This window comes from Chiloscyllium plagiosum, chromosome 4 (assembly GCF_004010195.1).
Source record: "Chiloscyllium plagiosum isolate BGI_BamShark_2017 chromosome 4, ASM401019v2, whole genome shotgun sequence".
In the NCBI taxonomy this organism is placed as follows: domain Eukaryota; kingdom Metazoa; phylum Chordata; class Chondrichthyes; order Orectolobiformes; family Hemiscylliidae; genus Chiloscyllium; species Chiloscyllium plagiosum.
In genome coordinates this window covers 62,007,967-62,014,473 of record NC_057713.1, presented here as the reverse complement: position 1 = coordinate 62,014,473, position 6,507 = coordinate 62,007,967, and positions in this window count along the sequence as shown.

Below are 6,507 nucleotides of genomic sequence, written 5' to 3'. Positions count from 1 at the left end.
AGTAGCCTCCCGTGTGGCACCTTATCAAAGGCCTTTTGGCAGTCTAGGTAGACCACATCCACTGGGTTTCCCCGGTCTAACCTACTTGTCACCTCTTCAAAGAACTCCAACAGGTTTGTCAGGCACAACCTCCCCTTACTAAATCCATGTTGACTTGTTCTAATCCGACCCTGCTCTTCCAAGAATTTAGAAACCTCATCCTTAATGATGGATTCTAGAATTTTACCAACAACCGAGGTTAGGCTAATTGGCCTATAATTTTCCATCTTTTGCCTTGATCCTTTCTTGAACAAGGGGGTTACAACAGTGATCTTCCAATCATCCAGGACTTTCCCTGACTCCAGTGACTTTTGAAAGATCTCAACCAACGTTCTGACTGTGGAGGAAGTGCAACAAAGGTTTACCACACTGATGCCTGTGATGGCAACACTGTTGTATGAAAAGACACAAAATCAATGAGGACTATTATTCACTGGAGCTTAGAAGAATGAGGAGGGATCTGACAGAAACTTATAAAATTCTAACAGGACTAGACAGGATGGATATTCCCGATGACGGGGCAATCCAGAACCAGGGGTCAAAGTTTAAGGATGTAGGGTAAGCCATTTAAGATTGAGATGAGGTGAAATTTCTTCACCCAGAATGGTGAGTCTTTGGAATTCTCTGCTACCGAAAGTGGTTGAGACCAAATATTGAATGTTTAGAAGAAGGAGTTAGATATATTTATTTGAACAACAAGGACAAAGGTCTGTGGAGAAAGCAGGAAGAGGATACTGAGTTTGATGATCAATTGTTCTTATATTGAATGGCGGAGCAGACTTGGTGAGCTGAATGGTCTACTCCTGCTCCTATTTTCTATGTTTCTGTGGTTTGAAACATTAGCTTAAAATAGCTGGAATAATAAATAAAATGAAGATGCAGAACTTTCTTGTGATCATAACTATTTTATACCTTTGAGCATCCGGACTTGAAAACAGTTCCAGAGAAAACGTTAACAATAGATGGCCAAAATTTGGAAGTGCAAATAGACGTTAAAACTTAATATTGTTAAGATATCAAAGATATTTGTTAAAGTTAAGGGCAAGGATCCGTTTCTAAAATAGGACTTTGAGATAAAGTATATTCTTTGGCCACTGCTGTTTAAATATTAAAAAGGGAGGCTAGAGAAAAGCTCAAAGAATAAAGATTTAGAGACTAAAATTAACAACAATTTCATCAAAACAGAAAGGCATGAGGAAATGGGCAAGTATATTTTTCTATCGACTAATAGAAAACAAACCTGTGGAAGGCTGAAAAGCAAAACAGCTAATATTTGAAAGAACTGAATTCATACAATAATTGAAAGATCCATTGAATCAAAGAAATTTATAGCTTCAGAGGAGGCTTTTCAGCCCGTCTCGTCCTATTCTAATCCTATTTTCCAACTTTTGTCCATCTCAGCAATTCACGTGCATATCGATGTAATTTTCAAATGTTCAGCAAACATCAAGCCTCAATGCAACAACAATAGCAATGTATATTTATATAACATTTCTAAGTCTGGTAAAGCATCCTAAAGCTGCTTCACAGTTCAGCTATCAAGCAAAATATGACGTTAGGCAGATAAATAATTGGTCTATGGAAAGATCATCATGGCAGCAGCTGCCAAATTGTGATGATGACAAAATAAAATGACAAATTGTCATCCGTTTCAAAGTTCCAGACAGTCAGTAAAATAAAAATAAAGTACAAAATAATAGAAGTATTGATAATTTCTGTACACAAAGTATTGTAAAATGGAAATCTCCTTAATCTACAGAAGAAGGATTAAATATAAAGTGCACTCCTCAGTTTTTAATTCAAAGCTGTAGATCCTCAATTGCCACATTAAGTTTGTTAAATTCTTGATTATTTACAAACTATTTGTACTTTATATATTTTATACTGAGTCATGTAAGAAGACATTAGACGAGGTGCACAAATTCTTGGTCAGACAGGAAGGGTGGAATTTTCTTGCTTTCTGTTGCATTATTTTGTTGAGTGAGATTTATGGGACCCAGTCCACCACTGCTTGGAGCAATTTTTCTCACACTTTTCTCTCCTTATTAATTGTGCAATTGGACTCTTGGATGATTTCCTTGGGAATTTGTGCAGCTAGAAAGGTGGAATTGTGCATTATTGCCAAGTTTCTGGCTTTCATACCCCTGACAGCACTTTTAAAGGCCGGTTGCACACAACCTGAGATGTTGTAAGCCAAGAATTAGCCCTCTCACTCTGGTGATTGACCATTGTTACCAACAACATGGCCCAGAGGAAAGGAAACCTCACTCACCACTTGGCACCCAGGGACTTGAAGTTACAGGTGTGGAATTGTGAAAAGAACGACAGTACTTTTTCTAATTGATGGTCAAAGGAGACCCTGCCATCAGAACCAACCAGTCTGGAGACCAGGTCTCTGGGGGCTTCACAGCGCCTCATAGCACCAGGGATCCAGGTTTAATTCTAGCCTTGAATGACTTGTCTGTGTGCAGTTTGTATGTTCGCCCCATGTCTACATGGAGTTTCCACCAGGTGCTTCAGTTTTCTTCCACAGTCCAAAGATGAGCAGGTTAGGTGGATTGGCCAAGCTAAATTGTTCCATAGTGTCTAGGAATGTGCAGGTTAGGTTGCCTAGCCATGAATAATGTGGGGTTCTGGGGTCTCTTCAGAGGGTCCATGCAGACCCAACAGGCCAAACAACCTCTTTCTGTACTGTAGGGGTTCTATGACTGCTATGTCCTGAGTCAGTTGAGAAGCCCCACAGTACATGAATGTTTTGAGGAAGGGTCAATTGACCCAAAATGTTAACTCTGATTTCTCTCCACAAAAGCTGCCAGACCTGCTGAGCTTTTACAGCAATTTCTGTGTTTGTTTCTGATTTACAACATTCGCAGTTATTTTAGTTTTCAAATTAATTCAAGGTGAGCTTACCAAATTGAATACATAGTTGACTTAGCAGCAGGAGACTGAGAGTGATAGTGGAGGGTTGCTTTTCGGACTGGAGACATCTGACCAACGGTGTTCCACAGGGATCGGTTCTGGGCTCTCTTTTCTTTGTCACTTATATAAATGATTTGGATGAGAATATAGAAGGCATGGTTGGTAAGTTTGCAGACAAGACCAAACCTGGTGGCATAATAGACAGTGAAGAAGGTTTTCTAAGATTATAAAGGGATCTTGGTCAAATTGGTTAGTGGGCTGAAAAATGGCAACATTATGGTACAACAAACAGGGTCAGGACTTATACAATTAATGGTAGGATCTTGGGTAGTGTTGTAGAACAAAAGGACCTAGATAATTCTTTGAAGCTTGCTTCACAGGTAGAGAAAGTGGTTAAAATGGCATTTGGCACACTTGCATTCATTGCACAGTCTTTTGAATGTCAAATTGAGGTTGTACAGGACACTGTTGAGGCCTTTTTTGGAGTACTGTGTTCAGTTCTGGTCGTCCAGTTATAGGAAGGATATTATTAAGCTTAAAAGGGTTCAAAAGAGATTTACCAGGATGTTGCCAGGTATGGAAGGTTTGATTTAAAAAGAAAGGCTGGATAGACTGGGACCTTTTCACTGGAGCATAGAATGTTGAGAGGTGATCTTTTAGAGATATATAAAATCAAGAGGGGTGTGGACAGGGTTAATGGTAGGTGTCTTTTCCCTAGGATGGGGGATTTCAAGACTGGGGCACATTTTTAGGGAAAGAGGAGAGAGATTTTCAAAAGACATGGGTGGGGGACAAATTGTTTACGTAGAGAATGGGTCACATATGGAATGAACTTCCTGACGAAGTGGTGAATGTGGACACAGTTTCAATATTTAAAAGGCACAGGAATAGAAAAGGTTTGGTGGGATATAGGCGGATAGCAGGCAGGTGTGATTAATTTTGTTTGGAATTATGCTTGGCATGGACTGGTTAAACAGAAGGGTTTGTTTCCAAGTTGTATAACTCTATGATTCTATGACCAATATCTTCAGACATCTCAAGGATGAAAGAAATTGAAATGGCCTAGTTTTGTTCATCTTTCACAAGGTGAGAGTGAGGACCAGGGGCTGTCAGGAAGGTAGATTTCCCATTTAAATACTTACCTCGTGGACTCAGCAGCCTCCATTTGGCAGTAGCAGCGGGAGGGGTGAGAGCTAGGAGCTGAGTGGGAGCGGTCGAATTACACTCTGGGAAGGTGAGTGAAATGATATATTTGGGTAGCAGCTAAACCCCAGACACTGCACATGTAGTCTCTCCCACCTGCCTTCCTCCTCTAACCAAAAAAAAAGACTTTGTGGTGTGTTGAAAAGGTAAAGTTTCTCTTTTTCTTTTTTACTGTGTGCTAGTAAGTAATGTGAATGGTAAGTATTTTTAAATTTCATTTATCTATTATTTGATATTGTAGTTGGACTAAGTTAAGCTTAAGAGTAAAAATGGCAGGAGATCTCAGACCCGCTTATGCTCCTCTTCCTCAACATAGGAACTCAGGGTTGCGGCTGATATCCTTGAATCCTTCATGTGCAGCACGTTCTCCAGCTGCAGCTTTTGTTAGACTGGATGGACTCACTTTGGAGGTTGGGGATAGCACATTTAGCGAATTGGTTGCACAGCAGATTTGGATTGCTGAGGGAGAAAGGAAATGGGTGACCAAAAGGCAGAGAAAGAGCAGGAAGGCAATAAAGTGTCCCCTGCGGTTATCTCCCTCCAAAACAGGTATGCCGTTTTGGTTACTGTTGGGGGAAATGGCTCACTAGGGGAAGGCAGCAGTAGCCAGGTTCATGGCACCATGGCTGGCTCTTCTGTACAGAAGGGCGAGAAAAAGAACTGAAGGGTTATAGTCTTAGTAGATCCAATTGTAAGGGGAGTAGACAGGCGGCTCTGTAGTCGAAAATGAAACTCCTGAACGGTATGTTGGCCCCCCCACATGCATGACAGTTGAACATTCTCAAGGAGAAGGGTGAACAGCCAGTGTCATGGTGCATATAGGCACCAATGATGTAGGTAATAAATGGGATGGGGTCCGGCAAGCAGAATTTAGGGAGTTAGGAGTCAAGTTAAAAAGTAGGACCTCAGAGGAAGTAATCGCAGGATTGTTTCCAGTACCACATGCTAGTCAGAGTAGAAATGAAAGAATAGGCAGGATGAATGAGCGGCTTGAGAGATGGTGCAGGGGTGAGGGGTTCAGATTTTTGGAACATTGGGGTCTGTTCTGGGGGAAATGGGACTATTACAAATTGGATGGTGTACACCTGGGCAGGACTGGAACTAATGTCCTTGGGGGTGCTTTTGCTAATGTTATTGGGGAGGGTTAAACTAATGTGGCACGGGGATGGGAACCAAATGAGGAGGTTAGTGAACAGTATAGAGGTAGTAACTAAAGCCTGTAAGGAACTAGATAATGAAGTCAGCGTGACGTAGGGGAAGAGTATGCAGGGAGCAGTTGATGAACGCAAAGTGCATTTGTTTTAATGCAAGAAGTGTAGTAGGTAAGGCAGATGCACCTAGGGCTTGGATTAGTACCTAACAGTATGATGTTATTGCTATTACTGAGACTTGTTTGAGGGAAGACTTGTTAGATTGGCGACTAAATATCCCAGGATATAGATGCTTCAGGCAGGATAGAGGGGGAGGTATAAAGGGTGGAGAAGTTGCATGACTGGTCAGAGAGGATATCACAGCTGTGCTGAAGGAGGGCAGTATGGAGGACTCAAGCAGTGAGGCAACATGGGCAGAGCTCAGAAATAGGAAGGGTGCGGTAACAATGTTGGAGCTGTATTACAGGCCTCCCAACAGTGAGCATGAAGTAGAAGGACAAATATGTACATAGATTATGGAAAGATGTAGGAGCAACAGGCTGGTGGTGATAGGAGATTTAAATTTTCCCACATTGACTAGGATTCACTTAATGTTAGAGGTTTAGATAGAGCAGAATCTGCAAGGAGCATCCAGGAAGGTTTTATAGAGCTGTATGTAAATAGTCTAACTCAGGAAAGGGCTATACTGGACCTGGTGTGAGGAATGAGCCCGGCCAGGCGGCTGAAGTTTCAGTAGGGGATTGCTTTGGTAATAGTGATCACAATTCTGTAAGTTTCAGAACACTCATGGACAAAGACGAGTACGGTCCGAAAGGAAGAATGCTAAACTGGGGGAAGGCCAACTACAGGGGAATCTTGGTTTTCCGAACGAGATGGACACTATTTCATTTGGATAATTGATTATTTGGTTAATTGATTAACTGCCTTTCCTCTGGGGCTCGGAGTCTGCTCCACGTTGAGGAGACTGCAACAGGACACAGTGTGCAAGACCCCGCACCCAATACCACCCCCGCTTGCCCTGAAATCCCTTCCAACACTGCCTGCCCCACCCCCAACCAGGTCCAACATCGACCCCTACCCACCCTCGCGCTCCCACTCCCCGAGCACAACGCGCATGAGCCTCTGCCCTTAATGCCGCCCCCGCCCACCCCCAAAACCCTGTCCAATCCCCAGCCCTGAAGCCAGTCCAATTCCG